The 25446-nt window shown below is 39.6% G+C and overlaps 1 protein-coding gene, 1 long non-coding RNA gene and 1 pseudogene across 6 annotated transcripts in view; 2 read left to right on the top strand and 1 right to left on the bottom strand.

Moving 5' to 3' along the window:
* The window catches only part of NMNAT3 (nicotinamide nucleotide adenylyltransferase 3), a 114079-nt gene that overhangs the window by 53925 nt on the left and 34708 nt on the right, over positions 1 to 25446 (top strand). The gene's annotated exons all lie outside the window — the stretch shown is intronic.
* The window catches only part of LOC112934976 (uncharacterized), a 62146-nt gene that overhangs the window by 3184 nt on the left and 33516 nt on the right, over positions 1 to 25446 (bottom strand). The window lies entirely within an intron of this gene.
* LOC112934994 (isopentenyl-diphosphate Delta-isomerase 1-like) lies at positions 2008 to 3152 on the top strand (annotated as a pseudogene).

Here is a 25446-nt window from a genome sequence, read left to right as displayed (position 1 = left end):
AAATGGAAACTAGAAAATATTTTGAACTGAATGGAGATGAAAACAATATATCAAAAATTTTGGGGTGTCACTAAAGCAGTACTTAGGGGAATTTTATAGCACTAAACACCATATTAGGGGGGGAATCAATGACTTCACCTCCTACTTTAAGAATTTAGGAATAGAGGAGCAGCTACAAAACAAGCATAAGAAAGGAAACAAGATTAGAGCAGACATCAGTGACATAGAAAACAGAAACATTAAAGAAAATTAATAAACCAATACTCTTTGAGAATATCAATAACATTGAGACCCCTCTAGACAGACTATCAAGGAAGAAAAAAAGAAAGACACAAACTACCATAATCAGGAATGAGAGAGGTGACACAACTATAGAGTCTACTGATATGAAAAAGAGACAGGAAAATTATAAATAACTTTATGCCTATAAATTTGACTACTTAATTAGAATAGACATATCCCTTGAAATACACACTGTCAAAGCTCATTCAAGAATTAATTTTTTAAAAAGATTTTACTTATTTATTTATGAAAGACACAGAGAGAGAGAGAGACACACACAGGCAGAGAGAGGAGCAGGCTCCATGCAGGAAACCTAATGTGGGGCTCGATACTGGGACTCTGGGATCATGTCCTGAGCCAAAGGCAGACACTCAACTGCTGAGCCACACAGGCATCCCAAGAATAGATTAAAAAAAAAAAAAGAAGAAGTAAAAATAACCTAAATAGCTCTATATCAATTAAAGAAATTTCATTTGTAGTTTAAAAACTATCCCACAGAGGATTCTGGGAAAATTGTGGACTAGGAAACACCAGCAATCCATCTCCCCACCTAAACAGCAATTGCACTGGCAAAATCTGATGTAACTATTTTAGAACTCTGGAGTCTGTTAAAGGCTTGCAAACTTCTAGGGGAGGATTTGGACAGGTAAATTACAGCTAACTTCAATCAATTTTCAGTGCTCAGGACAGTAACAGCTCCCCATCCTCCCCACCACACACACATAGCAAGCAGCTATGCACATGTTCCTGATGCAGCCTGCACACAGCCTATGGGAGCCAAGGGGGGCAAAAAGGACCCTGTCCCCCAAATATCAGGGATCTGTGCTCTGATCTCTTGTTGCATTTCCCCCAGCCCCCAGGAATTGTTGCAAGCCTCTGCCCCTCTGGTTAAAGAGATTTCCAGGGGATTGAAAGGGCCAATGCCTTCTCCCTCTCCCCACATTTTCCTTTTTCCCTTTTAGGAGCCAAACATTATTTTTTAAAATGCATGTACAGGGAAAAGAATTAGAAATTGGCCACACATGTCCAGGGAAAGACTGAGAGACCTTAAGTGTATACCTCAGGCTGATCCTCAGCACAGGCACAACTTAAAACAATTTAAAAATAAAATAATAAACAATAACAAAAAACACACCCTGGAGAAGGAAGATAATCTGATTTTCAGAGCTACCACATCATTAGATTCAAATGTTCAGTTTTCTACAAAAAAGTTAAAAGACATACAAAGAAACAGGAAAGTAGGTCCACTCAAAGGAAAAAGACCAATCAACAGACACTGTCTGTGAAAGATACCTGTGGGCAGATAAAGCAACTGTCTTAAAGATATTCAAAGAAGATACAGAGAAAGTCAAGAAACCCTGTGTGAACAAAATGGAAATATCAACAAAGAGAAAACCTAAAAGGGACTAAAAAGAGAAACTGGAGCTGAAAATTACAATAACTGAAATTACAAATTCACTAGAAAGATTCAAAGACAGATTTGAGCAGGCAAAACAAAGAATCAGCAAATATAAAGACAGAATAATGGAAATTATCAAGTCTGATGAAAGGAAAGAAACAAGATTAAAGAAGACTGAACAGAGCATAAGAAACCAGTGGTACCCCATCAAATACACCAACATAGACATTGTGGGAGTCCAGATGAAGAGGAATATAGGAGTAGAGAGAATATTTGAAGAAATAATGGCTGAAAACTTTTCAAATTTGCTGAAAGATGTGAATATAAACATCCAAAAAGCTCAATGAATGCCAAGTAAGAAGAAATCAAAGAGATGCCCACTGAGACATTATAATCAGACTTCTAAAGGATAAACACGAGCATCTTGAGAGCAATGAGCAAATCATCACATAAAGGGGATTCTCAAAAAGATTTTCATCAGATTTCTCATCAGAAACTGTGGAGGCTGAAGGCAGTGGACTGATATATTCAGAGTGCTAAAAGAAAAACAAAACAAAACAAAACTATCAACCAAGAATTCCATATCTGGCAAAACTGTCTGTCAAAAGTGAGGGAGAGGGCTAAGTATTGTGGGACAGATCAGATGGGTCATAACAATGCCTGAGATAGACACTGGCAACCTCTATAAGCAGCAGGTTCAACTCCTGGCTGAGATGTGTGTTATCCTTACTGATGAAAAGGACAATACAGTTGGGGCTGAGATCAAAAGAATTGTCACCTGAATAAAAGGATTATTGCATTGAGCTTTTAGGATCTCATTCAATGCTGAAAATGAGCTCATGCTACAACACAGACTAGATGCTCAGATGCTAAAATTATCTTTCCAGGTTGTTTTACCAATACTTGATGTAGTCATCCATTAAGTAATACAGGAGAGCTAGAAGAAAATGATGCAGTTGGAGTAAGAAGAGCAGCAGAGAGACATTTAAAGGCTGAATTAGGAATCCCCATGAAAGAGGTTCCTCCAGAAGAAATTAATTACCTAACACAAATTCACTACAAGGCTCAATCAGATGGTATGGGGGGTGGGGCGCGGACCGGGGGACAAGAAATTGATTCATTTTGTTTGTGAGGAAGAATATCATTTTGAATCCAGAGCCCAATGAGGTTAAGAGCTATTTCTGTGTGTCAAAGAAGAGTTAAAAGAACTTCTGATAAAGGCAGCCAGTGGTGAAATTAAGATAACTCCATGGTTTCAAATTATCGTGGAGACTTTCCTCTTTAAACGGTGGGATAACTTAAATCATTTGAATCAGTTTGTTAACCATGAAAAAATACAGAATGAGATGAATGGTTAGTAAAATACTGAAAATTTTCTCTACTTAGTAAACTTAACATGATTTTTTAAAAATTTAGGTCCCTTAGAACTCTCACTTGAAACATTGATACTTTTCAACGAGTATTTGTGTGGAAAATACAACCAACTTCTTAATTTTATATCACACACCCCATATGAATGCATTGCTATTTGTAAAAGACATTTATGAGAGGCTATTGTCAAAAAAAGAGAGATTAACTTAACTGTCTAAGCACATGGTCCTAACAAACTTGAACAAATAAGTGAAGCTCTTCATTTTTGATACGTTGTGATAAACATTGTCAGCACACTTGTAGAGCAGTTTGCTCTTTTTTTAAAAAAAATATTTTTATTTATTTATTCATGAGAGACACACAGAGAGGCAGAGACATAGGCAGAGGGAGAAGCAGACTCCATGCAGGGAGCCCGCCGTGGGACTCGATCCCGGGTCTCCAGGATCACGCCTTGGGCTGAAAGTGGCACTAAACTGCTGAGCCACCTGGGCTGCCCCACAGTTTGCTCTTTGCCAAATGCTTTATAAATCATTAAATTTTTATCATAATCCAGGAAAAAAGTGAGGGAGAAATTAAGACATAGCCAGATAAACAAAAACCGTGAAGAAGTTTGTTACCACTAGACCTACCTTGCACAAAATGCTCAGGGAGTTCTGGAAGGTGAAATGAAAGGAAACTAGACAGTAACTTGAATCTGTATGGAGAAATGAAGATCTCAGTAAAGGTAAATGCATTAGAAATGATAAAATCTAGTATTATTGTAACCGTGGTCTGTAATTGCACTTTTTGGTTCCTACACATTTTAAGAGATTAAATTTGTAAGTTCAAAGGAAAAAAATCTATTCATCTAAAAGCTAGTGTTGTTGTAACTTTGGTTTGTAATTCCAAATCTTTTTTTTTTTTTTTACATAATTTAAGAGACTAATGCATTATAAAAGAATTATAAGAGGAGTGCCTGAGTGGCTCAGTGGGTTTAAGCATCTGCTCAAGTCCTGGGATCAGGCCCTGAATCAGGCTCCCTGCTGAGCAGGGAGTCTGCTTCCTCTTCTGCCCATCCCCCTGCTTGTGCTCACTTCTCTCTCAAATATATATATAAAATCTTTTAAAAGAATTATAAGTTTATGTTTTTGAGCAATGTATGAAGATGTTATCTTGTGACATCAGCAACCAAAAGGTGGGTGGGGACAGAGGTTTAAAGGAGCAGAGATTTTGTATGCCATTGAAGTTACACTCATGTAAACTCAAAGTGTTTTAACTTTTGGGTGTTAAATGTAATACCCATGGTAACCATAAAGAAAATATAGAATACACATAAAAGTAAATGAGAAGGAATTTAAACATTCCACTACAAAAAAACCAACTAAACACAAGAGAAGACAGTAATGAAAGAAATAAGGTGGGGAGGAACTATAAGGCATATAAGAAACAAGGAGGAGAAATTTCTCCCTATCAAGAATTACCTTAACTATAAATGGATTAAATTCTCTAATAACAGAGATCGGCTGATGGAAAAAAAATACATGATCCAATTATATGCTATGTACAAGAGACACTTTATTTTTTTTAACTTTTATTTATTTATGATAGTCACAGAGAGAGAAAGAGAGAGGCAGAGACACAGGCAGAGGGAGAAGCAGGCTCCATGCACCGGGAGCCCGACGTGGGATTCAATCCCGGGTCTCCAGGATCGCGCCCTGGGCCAAAGGCAGGTGCTAAACCGCTGCGCCACCCAGGGATCCCCAAGAGACACTTTAGATCTAAAGACAAAAACAGATGAAAATGACAGGTTGGAAAAAGATACTCCATGCAAATAATAACCAAAAGATAGCAGGGGTGGTTATATTAATATCAAACAAGATAGACTTTAAAACAAAAACAGTTACAAGAGAAAGAGGACATTATAGGGATGCCTGGGTGGCCCAGTGGTTTCAGCATCTACCTTTGGCTCAGGGTGTGATCCCAGAGTCCTGGGATCGAGTCCTATATCAAGCTCCCCACTGGGAGCCTGCTTCTCCCTCTGCCTATGTCTCTGCCTCTCTTTTTGTGTCTCTCGTAAATAAAAAAAAATCTTTTTTAAAAAAGTACATTATATAATAATAAAGAGCAATGAAATAAAGAAAATCAGCAATGAAATAGTGGCTGTGAATGATACATTGGACCAGATGGATCTAAAAGATTTAGAGTATTCCATCCTAAAGCAGAATACAGATTCTTTTTAAGTGCACATGGAACGTTCTGCAGAGTAGATCACATAGTAGGCCACAAAACAAGCCTCAACAAATTCAAAAAGATTGAAAACATACAAGCATCTTTTCTGACCACAACACTATGAAACTATAAATCAACCACAAGGAAAAATCTGGAAAAAACACAAATATATGGAGGTTGAATAACCTGCTTCTAAAATATGAATGGGTCAACCAAGAAATGAAAGAGGAAATCAAAACATACATGAAGACAAATGAAAACACAATGGTCCAAAATCTTGAGATGCAGCAAAACCTGTTCTAATAGAAGATTATAGCAATACAGGCCTACCTCAAGAAGCAAGAAAGATACCAAACAAGAAGCAAGCAAAATGTCAAATAACCTAACCTTAACACCTAAAACGGCTAGAAAAACAAACAAGAAAAGCCCAAAAATCAGTAGAAGGAAGGAAACAATATAGATTAGAATAGAAATAAGTAAAATAGGGGGAAAACAAAAACACAGAACAAATCAAGGAAACCATGAGATGGTTCTTTCAACAAATCAACAAGATTGATAAACCTCTAGCCAGACTCAAAAAACAAACAACTCAAGCAAAATCAGAAATGAAAGAGGAAAAATAACACCACATAGAGAATATTATGAAATATTATATGCAAACAAATTAGACAACCTAGAAGAAATGGATAAATTCCTAGAAACATAACTTCCCAAAAACTGAACCAGAAAGAAATAGAAAATTTGCACAGACCAATTACCAGCAATGAAATTTAATCAGTAATCAAAAATCTCCAACAAAGTCCAGGACAGATGGCTTCACAGTTGAATTCCACCAAACATTTGAAGAAGAGTTGATAACTATTCTTCTCAAAGTATTCTAAAAAAAAATGGAAGAGGAAGAAAAGCTTCCAAATTCATTCTATGAGGCCAGCGTTACCCTGATCCCAAAACCAGATAAAGATACTACCAAAAAAGAAAATTATAGGTCAGTATCTCTGATGAGCATAGAGGCAAAAATCCTCCACAAAATATTGGCAAACCAAATTCAACAATACATTTTTAAAATATCATTTGCTGTGATTAAATGGAATTTATTCCTGAGATGCAAGACTGTTTGAATATTCACAAATCAGTGTGATACATCACATCAATAAGAGAAAGAATAAAAACCATATCATTTCACTGGCTGCAGAATATCCATTTGAAATAAAAATCCTCAACAAAGAAGGTTTAGAGGGAACATACTTCAACATAATAAAGGCTATATGTGAAAAACCTATAGTTAACATCATACTCAATGGTGAAAAAACTGAGAGCTTTTCCCCTAAGATCAAGAACCAGACAGGAATGTCCATTGTCACCACTTTTATTCAGCATAGTGCTGTAAGATCTAGCCACAGCAATCAGACAACAAAAAGAAATAAAAGACATCCAAACTTTCACTATGGCAGATGACATGATTATTATATATAGAAAATCTTAAAGGCTCCTCAAAAAAGCTACTAGAACTGATAAAGGAATTCAGTAAGTTTGCAGGTTACAAGATCAATATATAGAAATCTGTTGCATTTCTATACACCAATAATGAAGCAATAGAAAGAGATATTAAGAAACAATCCTATTTGTAGTTGCCCCCAAAATAATAAAATACCTAGGAATAAACTTAACCAAGGAGGTGAAAGACCTGTACTCTGAAAACTCTAAAACATTGACAAAAGAAATTAAAGATGACACAAACAAATGGAAAGATATTCCATGTTCAGGGTTGGGAAAACAAATATTGTCATAATGTTCATATTACCCAAAGCAATCTACAAATTTAATGCAATCCCTATGAAAATACCAACAACATTTTACACAGAACTAGAACAAACAATCCTAAAATTTGTGTGAAACTACAGAAGACCCAGAACAGCCAAGGCTATTTTGAAAAAGAAGAACAAAACTGAAGGTATCCAAATCCCAGATTTTAAGATCTATTACCAAAGCTGTAGTAATCAAAATAGTATGGTACTGGCACAAAAACAGACACATGTCAGTACAGAGCACCAAGAAATAAATCCACAGTGATATGGTCAATTAATCTTTGACAGAGGAGGCAAAAATATGCAATAGGAAAAAGTTTTCAACAAATAATGTTAAGACAACTGGACAGCTACATGCAAAAGAATGAAACCAGACCACTGTCTTAAACCATACACAAAAATAAATTCAAAATGGATTAAAGACCTAAATGGGAAAACTGAAACCATAAAATCCTAGAAGAGAGCAAAGGCAGTAATTTCTCTGGCATTGGCCATAACAATAACAACATTTTTTCTACATATGTCTCCTACAGCAAGGTACTAGAAGTTTTTTTTTACCTTATTTATTTATTCTTGAGAGACACACACACAGAAAGAGAGAGAGAGAGGCAGAGAGAGAAGCAGGCTCCATGCAGGGAGCCCGATGTGGGACTCAATCCCGGGTTTCCAGGATCACACCTTGGGTTGAAGGCAGCACTAAACCTCTGAGCCACCCAGGCTGCCCACAAGGTACTAGAAGTTATAGCCAGACCAATTAGGCAAGAAAAAGAAAATGCATCCAAATTGAAAAGGAAAAGGTAAAATGATCTCTGTTTGCAAATAATATGCTCTTATATGTAAAAAACCCTAAAAATCACACACACACAACTATTAATGAATTCAGCAATATAGCAGGATACAAAGTCAACACAGAACTCAGTTACATCTATACAGTAACAATGAACAATCTGAAAATTAAATTACAAAAACAGTTCCATTTAATAGCATCAAAAAGATTAAGATGCTTTGGAATTATCTTAAGAAAGTGAAAACTTGGACAAAGAAAACTATAAACCAATTGCTGAAAGAAATTATAAATAAATGGAAACATATCCCATGGTCATGGATTCAAAAAAGTTATTGTTAAAAATAACTTAGGTTAAGATTTTTAACTTGCTATTAAAAAGTCAATGCTACAAAGAGGTCTACAGATTCAATGTAGGCCCTACCACAATCCTACTGGGATGTTTTGCAGAAATAAAAAGACCCTAAAAGTCTTACAAAATCTTAAGAAACCCCAAATAACCAAAACAATCTTTAAGAACAAAACTGGAGGGCTTATACTTACTGATTTCAAATTTAACTACAATACTACAATAAAGCAGGGTGGTCCTGGCATAAATACAGACATATATAAATCAACAGAGTAAAATAAAGAGCCCAGAAATGAACCCTTGCATATATGATCAATGATTTTTAATGATAGTACCAAGATCATGCCATAGTGAAAGGACAGTCATTTCAACAAACAGTATTGGGAAAACTAGACATCCACATGCAAAAGAATGAAGTTGGATTCTTGCCTAACGCCAAATACAAAAATTAATTCAAAATGGATCAAAGACCTAAATATAAGAAAAAGAATAAAACTCCTAGAAGAAAACATAGGATTAAAGCTTCACAGGATTGGATTTGTTAGTGTTTTCTTGGATATGACAACAAAGGCACAAGTAACCGAGGAAAAACTAGACCAGTTGGACTTTGTTTTGATGCACAAAATTTTAAAATTTTGTGCATCAAAAGACAGCAAAAAGGTAATCCATAGAATAAGGGAAAATATTTGCAAATTATGTACCTAATAAGAAATTAACATCCAGAAAAATCAAGAACTATTAAAACTTAACAATAGAAAATAAATGAATTAAAAATGGACAAAGACTTGAATAGATATTTCTCAAAAAAAGATGAACAAATGGCAAAGAAGCACATGAAAAGATGCTCAACATCACTAATCATTAGGGAAATACAAATCGAAACTATAATAAGATTCTACCTCACATCCATTAAGATGGTACCATTAAAACAAAAAACAAAAAAACACCAGAAAACAGCTGTTGGTGAGGATGTGAAGAGATTGGAACCCTTATACATTATTGTTGGAAATGTAAAATGGTATTGCCACTGTGGAAAACAGTATGGTAGTTCCTGAAAAAGTTAAAATAGAATTTCCATATGATCCAGCAATTCCACTTCTGGTTATATGCCCAAAATAATTGAAAGCAGAGTCTCAAAGAGACATCTGTACACCCTTGTTCATAGCAGCATTATTCACAATAGCTAACTGTGGAAGCAACCCAAGTTGTGTCCATTGATGGATGAATAGATAAGCAAAATGTGGTATATACATATAATAGACTATTATTTGGCCCTCAAAAGAAAGGAAATTCTGTAATCTGCTGTAACTTGGATGAATCCTGAGGACATTACATACTAAGAGAGATAAGCCAATCAGAAAAAAGAAAATTCTGTATTATTACATTTATAGGGCTACTTAATAGTCTAATTCATAGAGATTAAAAGTAGAATGGTAGTTGCAAGGGAATGGAGGAGGAGGAAATGAGGAAGTATTATTTAATGGATATAGAGTTTCAGGTTTACAAAATGAAAAGAGCTATGGAGATGGATAGTGATGCTGGTTGTACAACATTATGAATGTATTTAATATCACCAAACTGTTAAAAATGGTTAAGATGGCAAATTTTGTTATGCATATTTTATCATTTTACCACAATTTTTTAAAACTGTTCCCCACCATATCTACATAAATTAATAAATTCATTGATGAATTCTACCAAACATTTAAGGATGAAATAATAAGAGTTGTATACAATCTCTTCTAGAAAATCAGAGGAGAGACTATTTTACAATTCCACCTGTGAGTCTAGCACAATCCTGATATCAAAACCAAGCAAAGACATTACAAGAAAAGAAATCTATGTGCTAACATCCCTCATGAACAGAGATCAAAATCGTAAACAAAATATTTCCCCAAAAAATCTAACAATACATATACGGGATAATATATCAGTACCAACCCCATCTTTTGGTTGTCCCAAAGATGTGTACTTAGTTTAACACCTAAAAATCAGTTCATGTAATTCATTGCTTTAACTAAAGATATATATGTATATATGATTATCTCTGTAAAGACAATTGTCGAAAGCCAACATCAACCCCTGGTATTTAAAAAAAAAAAAAAAAAAGAAAATACAAAGCAGCATATTAGGAATAGAAAAGAATTTCCTCAACCCAATAAAGAAAAGTATCTGTGAAAAACCCACAGTTAACATCTTAGTGGTGAAGGCTAAATGTTTTACCCTTAAGAACAGGAATAAGAATAAGGATCTCTATTCTTGCCACTTCTGTTCAACACTGTACTGGAGGTTTTAGCCCAAACAATAAGGCAGGAAAAAGAAATAAAATGCAAAGGCAATGCAGAAGAGAAAGAGTAGTCTTTTCAAAAAATGGTGCTGAAACTGGATATCGATAATATGCAAAAATAAGAGGGGAAGGCACTTCAAATCATAGCACACACTGTATGCAAAAACTAACTCAAATTGTACCGTAAACTTTAATGTAAAGCCTAAAACTATAAAATTTCTAGAAGAAAACATAGGAGAAAATCTTATGGCCTTATGTTAAGAATTCTCAGATAAAACACCACCAAAAGCATAATCCAAAATAGGGGAAAAATGGACAAATTAGACTTCATTAAAATTAAAAGCTTCTGTTCTTCAAAAAACACTATGAGAATGAAAAAACAAGCCAAAGATTGGGAGAAAAGATTTTTCAAAGCCTGTATCTGATAAAAGACGTGTCCACAATACATAAGGACCTCTTAATTCAGTAATTAAAAGAAAACACAGTAAGAAATTGGGCAAAATATCTGAACAGACTCTTCACCAAAGAAGATACAGGGATGGCAAATAAGCACATGGAGGGATGCTCAGCTGAATAAAGGAAGTGTAGAATAAGACCACAGTGAGCTACCATGGCACCCATGTTAGAATGTCTAAACTTGAAAAGACCAACCTAGAACTATGGCCAAAGATGTGGAGCATTTGGACGTCTCAGACACTACTGGTAGGAACCTGAATATGCAACGGCTATGGAAAACAGCTTGACAATTTCTTACAAGTTAAATATTTACCTACCATATGATTCAGCTGTTCCATTCCTAGGTATTTACCCAAGAGAAATTAAAGCATATGCTCATGCACAAATGTTCAAAGCAGCTTTAATTATGATAGCCCCAAACTGCAGACAATCCAAGATTCCATCAACATGTGAATAAACAGATGGTGGTTTATCCACACAGTGGAATAGTACTCAGCAACAAAAAAGAATGAACCAAAACCACAGATGAATCTCAAAGTAATTATGCTGAGTGAAAGAAGCCAGACCAAAAGAGAGTATATACTCTATGTATTGCGTATATATAAAATTCTAGAAGTCACAAGCTAATCTACGGTGACAGCAAACAGATTAATATCTGAGGCTGGAGGACTAACATGGGGTGGGAGAGATGGATTACAAAAACGGAACAAGAAAACAGTGGAGGGCTGATGCCATGTTTTGTTATCTTGATTGTGGTGTTGGTTCCCTGGGTATATACATGTCAAAACGTATTAATTATACCCTTTTAATATGTTTGGTTTATTGTATGCCAATTATACCTTGAAAAAACAAACACACAAAAGATTCCACAAGGTTGCTTCAGTTATATAAAAAATGTGTTACATTCTATAGGACATACCCAATTTCTTTACAAACAGCGAGAAAGAAAGAATTGGAAACTGTATCATTTAAGAGATTTAAGACACACATAAAACAATACCATGTATGGACTTTATTTGAATCCTGATTCAAATCAACTATAAAATGATATTCATGCAAGAGTTGGGAAAAATCTGAAGACCAACCAACTGAATAAATGTATTAAAGAATTATTAATTTTTAAGGTCAATAATTGCCGTTGTGTTAAAATACAAAGTGTCCTTATCTCTGAGAAAGTATATACTCTTGGTCTGCAATTCCACTTCACAAAATTTATCCTATAGCAAGTGTGTGGGGGAGAAAAAAGAACATTTCTATTTGGGAGAAAGAAGAAATTTATTTCCCTATAAATCTTAAAACACTGTGTGGAATAATATTCTTTTTAGGATATATACCCTCTACTTGATATAAACATCTGCTTGGCTCTTAACCACTAAGTGGCTTTTCCTGCCAACCTTGACTCATCAGAACTGCCCCTGGCTTCATGGCGTTGTCTTTGCTGTGAGGTCTATCAGGATAGAATATGTACCCTGCATTGGAGGATATGCCACTTCACAGACAGCTAACTACATCTGTACTGTTTGGGGGACATAAGAATCCCTTGATATAATTGCAGATGCTCTTTTTGCTGCAGGGGAAGGCTCTGGCATGGCCCAGGCAAGGTGTCAGAGTGTTCCTGATCTCCAGAAGTCATGGTAACCACAGAATGCATGGATAATCAATCATGGAGACATTATATATTTATATTATATATGATTCCTATCAATTTGGGATGTTAGTAAGTGGAAGGCCCTTGGTCATGAATGACCTCAAGCACTTTCTTGCCTTTATTCTCAGTTATTCTTCTATGCAAAGTACTTGGTCCAGAATGGATTCCCCTGCTTGTGTGTTTGAATTTTAATACATTGGGTTGACACCTTTCAACATCCCACAGATACTTACTGCATCTTCTCCAGGCCAGGCACTGTTACTGGAAATAGAGTTGATTAAATTGCATCCCCTGCCCAACAGGAATGCATGAGTAGCATAGGTCACCTGGGGAGTTTCACTTCTGTTGGATTTGACTGTCTGCCTCCCTTGGACAGTAAGAGACACATAGTAGCAGACGACTTTGGTACTGGGTACAAAGGAGGGGTGTTTCCCACCTGGCAAGTAGGGAGAGCTTCCTGGGGGAGGTGACATCCAAGGCATGAAGAATGTGAAAGACAACCAGGTACAGTTTAGGAGGCATTATGGGTGGAGGAAGAAACAGAGATGGAAAAGAATCGCATCCTAGCACATGGCAGGGAGATGAGGCTGATAATGTAGGGAAGAGCCAGGTGATGGGGAAAGGAATTCTCTTGCCGCCAAGAGGGGTATGTGGTGTGAATTTCCTTTCTCTGTTTTGGTTAGGCATCATCTCCTCCTCCCCACAGCTCCAGTCACTGGCAGCAGCCCCCAAAAGCCAGCACATCTATGCAGCAAGCCATAACCTGTCCCCTGTCATCTCTCCAGGGACAAGATATTTGAGCAGTGCCTTTTCTGCTCATCAGAATCAGCTCACAATTAAAGCTGGATGAAAATCCGGCCCCCCAGCTGATGCCTTTTTTCACGAAGAAAACCAAATCTCCCTTTTGTTGGTGTATTTTCACCAAGACAACTCACAATTGTAATTTGATACTGCGTGCATATAAATTGAATTAAACCAGCTGAAGCATTTGTTGAGTACTTTTACGGAGGAATGAACAGGGTCTCCCTACTTCACCGCAGCACCTCTAAGGGCTTTCTGCTTGGAGCTCTTTCCCCTTTCACAAACATCCCACCTCAAACCGCAACTGTCCTTCCTTTGCTTCCTCCTTCCCCTTTCTCCCAAAACCACAAAACCTCTCAAACCGACAGAGGCCAATATATCAACACTTTTAACTGTCCTTGGTCCTGTGATAACACACTGCTTTCCAATGAAAAACTTGTACATGAGATGAAACTTAGCTCTGTAGATTTTCAGTGTGAGTACACAGACAGTCATACGAGCTCAGAGGAGAAAATATTGAACTGGATTTCTTTTTCCCCACACTCCTTCACTTAAGAGAATGTTCAGGAATAAGACAGGCTAGCAGGAATGCGTGAGGCCGGTGGGTATGCAGACATTATAGTGCGGTCCCTGTTACAGACTCTTTCTGCTCTGTACTACTGCATGCCGCAAGGGGCTGTCATAGAGAAGGTTCTCAAAGGCTTGATGGATGAATTTGTGTGGTGGGTGTGGGTGGTTTTAAAAAGTTCATTTGGGATTTTTATTCCCAGTTTGCTGATTTTTGACAGAAGCGATTCAGCACAACATATGACTAGTCAACAGCATAAGCCATACCTACAGCATTCATTGAATATATTAAGAATTCGAGCCTGCATTTATTTTGAGATGTTGGACGTATTCCCAATTGTTAGTTGTTGTTTTCCCAACATGTAGTCACAAATTTACTAATGGAGGATGAATTAAATTTAAAGCCTGTTTTCTGTTACTTCGAAGGTCTATTTCTAGGCAATATGATTTGGCCATTGGCCTGTATTTCAACAGCAGTCACTTGTATATCTCTTTTCAAATCAGTCTCTTTCAGTTTAATACTTATTCATTTAGCAAACATTCACCTGTTTGCCTTATGCATTTAATAAACGTGTATCTTCTTTACTATTTGCCAGGTAGCAGGTGCATCACATGAGCTCATTTAACCTTCATTACAACCTTGCAAGGTGGGTACTGTTACTCTCCCTGTTTTACAGATGAGGAAGCCGAGGCTCAGAGAGATTGTGTCACTTGCCCAAGGTCACGCAGCCAGTAAGCAATAGAGCCACTCTGCCCCACAGTCTGTGCCTGTAACTACCACACCATGCTGCCTCCTTCATTCCACACATTTCTCATCAAGCCCCAGTCCATGCTGGGAACTGTGCTAGATGCAGAGACAGCATGGGAGCAGAAGCAGTCCCTGTGCTCCGGCAGGGAGTGCCTTAGTCATTCAGACTGCTATAAGCAAAAACGTCATAGAGGGGGTGGTTTGCAAGCAAACCAAATACATTTATATCTATAGTTTTAAAAGCTGGAAGTCTGAGATCGGGATGCCATCAGGGTCAGGTTCTGGTGAGAGCCTCTTCCAGGTTGCAGACTGCTGACTTCTCACTGTACCTGCATAGGGTAGGCAGCAGAGAGAGGAAGCAAGCTCTCCTCTGACTCCTAGAAGAGCACTAATCCCATTCGTGAGAGCTCCCACCCCCATGACCATATCTAACTCTGGTCACCTCTGCCTCCTAATACCATCATATCAGGAGTTCTGGTCTCAACACATGAACTGGGGAGGGGAGTCACAAACATTCAGTCCATAACAGGGAGGCAGACATTAATCAAATCCCACAGACATAAAATTACACAGATGACTGAGGGGAAGCTCTGATGCTTTCATTGTGAACCGTGAGCAATTCAACATCATCAGAATCCAGGAAAAGTGCTTCTAGAAATGTAAGGGCTGAGCTAGAGAGAATAATGAGGCACTTTTTAGGTTAAAAGTGAGGTTGTCCGGGGATCAGAGGATACAGGGCGTTCTTGGCCTAGAAAGATGCACGTGCAAAGACCCTGAGGTAGAAGAGAACACGGTTACCAAGGACAGAACAGGTTGTGATGATTGCAAAGCAGGGAGCAAAGGGGAATGTTGTGGGAGACGACACAAGGGGAGAGGAGAAGGGGCAGGCCAGGATGGCCTTGCAGGTCATTGTTAAGGAATGTGTTTTTCATCCTAAGCGCTGTGAGAAGATCTGCATTTCCCTCCTTCCCTTACCTTCCCTCCAAAACGCACACCAAGGAGTAGATGGAGGGAAGCCAGTTAAGTGGCAGCTGAAACTACTTTTGATAAGAGGGTGACACGAAGGCCATAAAGAGAAGGTGACAGATGTGGAAGGTGCCTAGAAGGTCAAGCTGACCTGACAATGGATTGGATCTGATAGGGAGAGTGTGCCACTCACTGAGAGAGAGTCCTGGATGGGGACCAGACTTGGACAGGGACAAGTTCAGCTTCAGACACGTTGGGTGAAAGAACATCTGTGGGAGGGTGGTGATTAGAGTCAGAGCCAGGCCTGGAGATGGGCATTCGCAAGCCACTTGTAGATAAAACAAGCAGAGACCAAAGAGAGGGAGGGAATTACAGAGGGAGGGAAGCCCCAAGGGATGGCAGCATTTTACAACCCCATGGAGGAGGATGAGCTTGCAAGGGACCCCGAGAAGACTGAGAAGTGGGAAGGAACCAGAGCGTTTTCTATCACAGAGGGCAGTGAGGACGAGGGGTCTCAGCACTTAATGCTGCTAAGAGGTCGTCGTGTTAGATGAAGAGTGAAAAAGCACATCTTTGAGGTTTAGTAGTGTGGATCAGTTCTCTGTGAGAATGCTCTACAAAACAGTAGCATTGACAGCCAGATTGGAGAGAATAAGAAAAAAAACTGGAGATGCTGGTAGACAAAGTCCTTGCAGGAATGGCCAGCTCCAGGTGAAGTGGGGTTTAAGTGTACAAGAACAAGAAGGGATTATTTATAGTTAAAATCAGAGAGAACAAGCAGACTAGCGGCCCAGGGGGAGCATGTGTGCTACGTCCAAAGGGAGGAGTAGCCATTCCTTCTGAACTCATAAGGGAAACTGCAAATATGTATGTTCATGTGTGAAAGATTAGTGGTTGCTGCATTGCTTGTGATTGCAAAATATGGGAAACTAAGTATTCACAAGTAAACGAATATTCAACTCTAGTAAATAGGTTTCTTTTTCCCAGAGTCTTGGACTAGCAATTCTGAAACTACTTTCTTTGTATATTAGCACTAAGTGATAAATACCTTGGGGAAAATCAAAACCAGGCTTCTCACTGTTGCAAGACAAAGGAGAGATTGTGTCACTTGTCTCCAAATATAGACAGAGGGAACATAGAAATACCCTAGTGATGTGAGATTGAAATTGAAGATATGAGTGTGAGGAGTTCATAGATAGAAAAGAGAGTTGGACAGACAGACGTGTCTGTCAGTATGAATGCAGACACACATACATTTTATCTTATCCCTGTCTGCTGAAAGGGTCTAGAAACAATTATACCTCAGTAGCAATAGTAATCTAGCATTCTAATATTGGCTTCTAAATACCATTCTGTATCAAAAAGGGTTCTTTGGGGAAAAATGGTTGATTCTGGGGCCAGGGCAAGGAAAGTAAGTATAAGATGAACTTGGATTATCTTGCAGAGCCAAAAAATAAGGAAGTGTTCACATATGGGGACATAGCAGAAGCACAGAGGAGCTGGTTTGAAGGACTTACCACTGATAAAATCTAGGACAATTTAGCACAAAAATAAATAAGGATTATAACTCATTAAATAAAGTAACAGTCTATTAATCTAAACTGATATAAATCAACTAAGTTAGTTAAACGAACAAACAGATAAAGAGATTAACAAGATAGCTCTTCCTTACAGTTGAAAGCCAACTAATAAATGTAGAAGGAACGATAGAGCTAGAAAACCACCATTTGGCAACCACATAATAACTGACTGAAGAATCCTTAATGGGTTCTAACACTAGTGGGTTGAAATAAGATATTTATACGCTCAGAAAATAACTCCCGATAATAGACTTATTAATCATAAAGGAGAAGATCCCAACTTTGCAGCAGAGAAACCCAGCAGACACCACCTTAACCAAATGATCAAAACTGACATCCACAGGATGGGAGGTAAAGACACAGGTGTTACCTGACCTAATGTATGGAGAAGGTCATACTATCGCCACTGCGTCCTGCCCACCAGGAACGCACATGCTGAATCTTTTCCTGAGGAAACGTCAGATAAAGCTAAGGCAAGAGACAGTCCACGAAACAGTTGGCCTGTATAAAATGTCAGTGTCATGAAGAGCAGACTATAGAGCTATTCTAGATGAAGAAAGAGCTAAAGAGGAATGACCCCTGAATGCAGTCTACTGATCATGGATTATTACTATAAGAGACCTCAATGGAAATTTGGTGGAAAGCGAATTGGATCTATAAGTTAGTGAACAGTACTGTACCAGTGTTAACCTCTTAGTTTGATTATTTTATAGTAGTTATGCAAAATAATGTTTTTGTTTAAAGGAAACATGGTGGGCAGCCTGGGTGGCTCAGCGGTTTAGCACCGCCTTCGGCCCAGGGCGTGATCCTGGAGACCAGGGATTGAGTCTCACATGGGGTTGGGCTCCCTGCATGGAGCCTGCTTCTCCCTCTGCCTATGTCTCTACCTCTGTCTCTCCCTCTGTGTCTCTCATGAATAAATAAAATATTTATAAAGATTTATAATATTATAAATAAATAATATAATAAATTATATTATAAAGATTTATAATATTATAAATATATATAGAGAGAGAGAGAACATGCTAAAAAAAGTATTTGGGAACACAGGGACATCATGTCTGTAATTTATTCATCTGGTTCAGAAAAAAAAAAAAAAAAAAAATGTGTATGTGGCCAGAGAGAGAGAGGATAAAGTGCTTGTGATAAATATTGCCATTGGGGAATCTGGGTGAAGTATATATGAAAATTCTTTGTAATATTCTTGCTATTTTTCCTTAAGCCTGAAATTACACCAAAATTAATTTTTTTAAACAAAGCTCTAATATATTAAATATTGGCTCACTAAATATAAAAAATGTTTAGATTCTATGAACCAAGCAAGACATGCCCGCCATGAGCAGATTCAGGCTGCAGTTGACTGATTTTCAGTCTCTGTGATGGTATTTCTATGGGGTAAGGAAGGACTAAAAGTCCAAGCCCAAGTGGATGGATTGGCTCTAGGCTGCTGCTCTTGTAACGGCATCAAACGGGCAGGACAAAGGTGGAGGGTGGGGATACTCCTCCGTGTGGCCTCTCTTGCCTTCTAAGACATGTGGCATGGTCCTCAGCTGGAAGTGACAATTGCCAGGAGTTCAGAGGCTTGAGGAGGGAAGCTGGTGGGTGTGCACTAGGAGACCACTTGGGCCAGAACTTCACCTTCGTGCAGGGTGTGTGGCTAGTGCATGTGGAGTCAGCACTGCAAGAGGCCCCAGGGATGGTTTTTCCCAGCAGTTCTGGTCGCTCTGCGGCAGCCACAGAGAAAGAAGGTAGCTGTGTTCGGCAAGGGAAGGAATCTGCTAGCTGAATGTAATGGAAGTATGCAGGGGCATGGGGCTTTGGATATTGCCATGTGCATCCTTGAAAGGACTGACCTGGAATCTCCCAGGTGATCAAAAGTGAAGAACAGAGGGAGAGGGGGTGGGCAGGGCAGGATCAAGAGTGACTAGAGACCCTAGCAAGGTGGATGCACAGTTTTATCAGGCAGGATAGAATGGTTGGCTGCCAACAGCTGAAGGAATGGATTAGTGCCTGTAGCAGGGGGAACAGGATCCAGTGCATAAAGGAATCCATGAGTGGCGTCAGGGCACAGAGGAGAGCATTTTGCTAATGAGGGGACCGAGAATCAATGTGTTGGGCTGCCTGTGTGGACTTGGAAATTGCATCCCAGTAATGGCCAGATTGTAGGTGGAGAGGATCACAGTGTGCCAACACGACTGGTTTCACGGATTGGTAGACAGAAGCTAAGCAGGTGCGGGAGGCGGGGCAGAGTGGGGCACAAACCCTTGGTGAAGGAGATGCTGGCGAATGTGCCATTACGGAGAGCAGAGTGGAAGAGTCGGCGGGGGGGGGGGGGCAGCTGAGTCAGGGCAGCGAGGTAAAGAAGAGCCGTATAATATGCAAACCTCCGAGGACAGATTTTACAAAGATGAAGGTACTCTGAGTCCCACTCCTGAGACCTCGTGAATCCGATGGGACGATCGGGGAAGTTGAGTTGAGAAGGAATGATCTGGAGCACAATAACAACAGTGTTGTGTGTCGTGATGAAAGGAGGTGTGCAAGCACAAGAACTGGAACGCAGGGGCTGTTCCGTGGCCAGGGGGTGGTGTTATCCCTCCCTGTAGAGACAGGGAGACCGAGGCCTGGAGAGGTTGTCAGTGCCACAGCTACTACCTGGGGAGCCGGAACCTGAACCCGGGCCTCAGACCCGGAGGCTAGTGCTCTCTCCTCCTCGTGCTGCGGAGATGCGACAGCAGGCTTTTGTGAGGCCTCAAACTCAGATTTGGTGAGAGCAGAAAGTCTGCGTGGCCCCGCTGGAAGTGGGGAAGTGGCTGGGGCTTGACCTCGGGGATCTGAAATGCCAGGGAAGGAATGTGGACTTTAAAGTGGAGGGACTCATTCGGAGTCTTAACCAGGTGGCCAGCAGATGTCTAGTAGGTGAAGTCTCAGCCACGGAGGGAGCCTTGGCACGGGGCTTCCCAGAGAGCCTCAGGTGGCTCAGACCACCATCCGGTGCCAGCACTGCTGACGGAGTTCAGGCCTCCTTCGCCCGCAGGACTGGGCCTTGGGCACAGGTGCACAGCCCCTGTACGCCTCCTGGCAGCAAGCTGGCCCAGGGTGCACTTCTCACCTCGTTGTGAGGCCTTGTCAGGTGCCTGGATAAGGTTCCTCCCTCATCGACTGTTTCTTTCCTGCTCATCTGGAAACTATCCAGTAGGGAAATGACTTCTTCTCAGTGAACTCTTGCTGAGTCTGAGCAGACATCTCTTTTTCAGAGCGCTCAGAAACAGTTTTAGGCTCTGTTCCCTGATTTTGCTTTGATTTGAATTAAGGTTCCAAACTATAGCCCAGAGTTTACCCTTTGTGCTTCTCCTATAACTGACTAAACAGATGCCTCCAGAAGGAAGAACACTACTTTTCTAGGCACGTGTAGCAGAAACGTGTCTCTGCCCAAGCCTAGGCAGGATCCAGGAGGCCGTGCCTGTGCCTGGCTACCAGCCTGCTACCCAGCCACACTTGGCCTTGGTCTGGTTCTGGGTGCTGGAATTCTCATCTCTATTTTTCCTTTCTCTGGGATGCCACAACCCACAAGAGAAAGCACTGCAGAGCAGTGAGCCATAGATGGGGCATTCATTGCTACCTTCCCTGTGACCATAAGATCAGAGAGAGAGCACCGGCTCTGGAGTCAGCCTTGGTAGCAAACCCACTCACTAGTGCATGACCTTGAGCAGCTTATTTCGCCCCTCCAACCTGTGTGTCCTCAACTGCAACAGGAGAATAACATCTCCTAACTTTGCAAGGTTATTTCTTATAAGGCTTCAATGCGAGATGTCCATCCAGCATCTGGCTTGCATGACACATTCCAGGGCATATTTGGTCTCCCTCCTTGCATTGTGAGCAGGCCTCAACCTAGGGCTGGCTTACAGCAGTTCCTGTGGCCACAGCCCGACAGGTTCACATAATATTCTCATATCTATGCATGGGGTGAGAAAACCACAAAACAGTTTCCCCTGTTTTCTTTAGCCCTTTCTTGATACTTTATGATGTTATTTCCTAACGATCCTGCCCCACATGTTTGTGGCATCCCAGATTAAATTGCATCGTAAAGATAACAACCCAGTTGAAAGCCTTGTCCTTTTTTTTCCCTTTGGACAACCTTGAGGAGGGGAAGAGTATTTTATGGCTCCCAGGTTTTCCTCTCAGCGACTTGCATTTTAAATTGAAGCATATTTATTGCAATATCACTTACACCAGCAGCTTTCTGTGTTAAATAAAAATATCTGATCAGTGTCCAGTGCGGTGCACATCACTTTTGCTACCCCTGTGACTTTAATTTTGATTCTCTATTACACAGTGAATATAGAGAGAATTAAATGCATCATGATAAGGTGGTACAGTACAATCTGAGATAAGGGGGGAAATTAAGCTTTAATAATTCTATTTAAGGCAGTGACAGCTCCAGTTTTAGGTCTTCTGGGCTTTAGGAGATACCATGAGAGCAGGAGTAAATATTATATAAGCTCAGCATGTTGCTTTAATCTTGGGCTCACACAGACGTTTATTAATCAAATAGAGTGATTTTAATATATATTCATGGGCAATTCTCCAGCCTGGCCTGAAAAACTGTTTATTTTCACATTTCTAATTTAAAAGATTTTTCTGGAGGAGATAGATTTAAGAATGTGGAATTACTTTGGCAATTGTTTTGAGCCAAGATAATTTTTTCTTTCTCATGTGAGGCTTCAAGGGCTTCAGGCCACACAAGTGTTACATTCCAGAGTCTTTCAAAAGGAGGTACTTTTCTGATTTAGTAACAAATCAGCATTTTCTTTCCCTTTACATGTCTGCCTGGAGATGTGGCTTACATAAGACAGATCCGAGAAGGGCCAGTTTCCATAAGTAGGCGCTCTCCCACAGATTCGGCTGGGCCAGGTTAGGGGTGAACAGCCTTTCAGCAGTAAATGTGCTTTGTATCAAGGCCCTCAGACATTTTTCTGGTTTCCATTCTGTCTTACTACTGCGCATGTACAGAATGCTGTGAACAATGGGAACCATTACTCATGTCTTCATAAACTATAAGATGCCTCTTCGCATCTTTCCATCCTCTTCCCCCAACCAGATACAAAATGAAAACAAATCAGTGGCTTTTGTTTAATTTTTGGCTTAAGTGTGACTCCATCCTATTACTCAAAGAGTTGAAGTTGCAAAGCACACATCTAACAGAGAACTACTATCTAAACTATATAAAGAACTCTCAGAACGTAACAATAAAAATGCAAACAGTCCAGTCAGGAAATGGGCACAAGACATCAAAGAGATATTTCACTGAAGAGGTTATTCAGATGGTGGATAAGCACATGAAAAGGTCTTCTTTAAAACCTTTAGAGATTGCAACTTTAATGCCACAAAATAAGGTATTACTGCACACCCATTACAATGGCTAAAAGAAAAATAATGGCACTGAATGCTAGAAAAGATGCAGAGAAATTGGACCACTCATGATTGCTGGTGGGAATGCAAAATGGCATAGCCACTCTAGAAAACAGGTGATTTTTAGAAAACTAAACATGCAACTACCATGCAACTAAACATGCAACTACCCAACAATTGCACTTTATCCCAGAAAAAGGAAGACTTATTTTCCACACAAAAACCTGTACACAAGTGTTCACTACAGCTTCATTTATAATAGCAAAGCACTGGGAAAAAAAATCCAGATGTCCTTCAAGGAGTGAATAGTTAAACTGTGACACATCCGTACCAGAGAATATTACTCAGTAATAAAAAGAAACCATATACACACAACAACTTTGATGAATCTCCAGGGAGTAATGCTGAAATGAAAAGCTAGTCCCCTAAAAGTTTACAGATTATAGGACTCCATTTACACAACATTCTTGAAATGACTAAATTATACAAATGAGGATATATTAGTGGTTGCCAGGGGGTAGGGGTGGGCTTGAGAAGGCAGAAAAGGATGTGGTTATAAAGGGACAACCGAGAAACTATCATGTAGCTCAACTGTGGTGGTGGTGGAGAAATGCAGCTGCAGGTGTGATGGAATTTCATGGAGCTAAATACACATGTTCAAATGAATGCCTGTAAAGTTGGTGAAATGTGAGTAAGATGGTTGCATTCTCTCAATTGCAATGTCCTGGTTGATACTGTAATATAAGAGTGCAAGATGTTAACCACTGCAGGAAACTGGATGAAGGGCAGATGGGATCACTCTGTACTATTCCTTAAACTACATATAAATCTACAGTTACCTTGGGGCACCTGGGTGGCGCAGTCAGTTAAGCGTCCAACTCTTGGTTTCTGCTCAGGTCATGATCTCAGGGTTATGAGATCGAGCCCCACATCAGGCTCCGAGCTGAGCACAGAATTTACTTGAGGGTCTCTCTCCCTCTCCCTACACTTCCTGCTTGCTTTGCACTCTTTCTCTCTCTCTAATAAATAAATGAATCTTTGAAAAAAAAATCTAATCTATTATCTCAAAATAAAAATTTTAATTAAAAATGTACAAAAAGAATTGAAATAACATACACATTAATAAAAGGATGGGGTGGGGAGGTGAGGAAGGACTGTCCTTCAGTGGACAGTAGTTTGGGGATTCAAATAGAGTCACATCATCCTCAAAACATTGCTGTGACTAAGTCTTAATATTCCCATTTAAAGGATACAGAAGCCTGAGGCCTGGTGAAGTAACACATTTTGCATATAAGACATCCCAGCAAGTAAAGGACTTAGAATGCAAAGGCAGCACTCTTACCATCTCACCACGGGGACACCCCCATCTCTGTAGCAAACCCTATTGTCTCTGCCTCCTGCTGCTGCTATGCCAACCAGTCAGGCCTAACCTTCAACACCCTCAGGAGTCAGCTCCTGGGCTAATATGCCAGGACCTGCCACTATCTTTGTCTTCCAAACAGGAAGCAAAGATTATTCAGAGACAGGATCATTTGCCTTCTTTCTAAGCAGATCATAAAGAGAACTCATGCAAAGAACATACAGAAAACCCAGGCCAACATCAGATAAAACAGTTAAGGGAAACTCCCAACAGTACAAAGGGCATTAATTAAAACAAATTGAAAAAATACGTCTGTATAAACATTTTTGAAGACAAGGTTGTCGAGCAAAGAGTTAGGCCTTGGGGAGATTTATGAGTTACTGATAATTATAGGGAAAATAAATGGTAGGAAGACAAAATCATTTAAGAATAGATTTTGTAAACTAATGAGATTGGTTCCAGCAAGGTGGATAGGAAAAGAGTGGAAAGACTGGGAGGATGGGAAGAGGGTAGAAGCTAGGAAGTACACATTAGTACTGTTCTCTAGTTAGAACACTTATTTTCCACAGGGCTAAAGGTGAGCAGTTTTGAAGCGGCTTCACGTAAACCCTGGGAGCAAGCATATGTGTAAATTCCTGTGGATGGTAGAGCCAGGTTTCTCACTGTTGAAGAAAGAAGTTACAGTAAGGAAAGGAAGGGAGTCTGGAATGAACCCTGTGGTGTTGGATTGGAACGGTCAGTATGAACTCAGGGTTCTTAAGGTATACACGGAGAGATTGTTATGGAAGGAAACACAGAGGGGTGTGTGGACGTGTGCGTTACATAATTATGTGATCTATGATTATAATGTCTAACATATAATTTCCTAGTTCTGTCTTCTAAGAGATGCCTAGAAACCACAAAACCCCAGTAGCGTTGAGCACAACTAGCCCTCTTGGTTTCTAAATGCCATTCTTCAATTAAAAAAAAAAAAAAAGCCAAGGTTTTTTGGAGAAATGTCGGATTCCCAAGCTGGGGCAGAGAACAAACAAGATGAGCCTGAATATCCTACGGTGCCAGAGAGCAAGGAATTGTTTAATAAATGATGGGATCATGTCAAAAAGACACCAGAGCCAATTTAAAGAAGCTTTCCATTGGGCAAATCTGGGATAATTTGAGAAACAATATAGATGATAATGGATTACACCCCATAGAATAAAATAAATATCCATGAGTCCATTGAATAAATGATTGAATGAATAAATGAATGAACACAGGAGAAAGGACAGTTCTTCCTTAGAGTAGAATTCTAATTAATGCTGGGGAAGGAATGTTGGAAATAAAAAATCACCACTTGGCAAACATCACAGTAACGGTTGTTGCACACCAGCATCATCAATGTATGCTAAAGGATGGTGGGCAAAAGGATGATGAGAAACAGGATATT

This window comes from Vulpes vulpes, chromosome 11, assembly GCF_048418805.1.
Source record: "Vulpes vulpes isolate BD-2025 chromosome 11, VulVul3, whole genome shotgun sequence".
Lineage (NCBI taxonomy): Eukaryota > Metazoa > Chordata > Mammalia > Carnivora > Canidae > Vulpes > Vulpes vulpes.
Note: the sequence above shows the minus strand (reverse complement) of the source record. Positions and strands in the feature narration are given on the sequence as shown.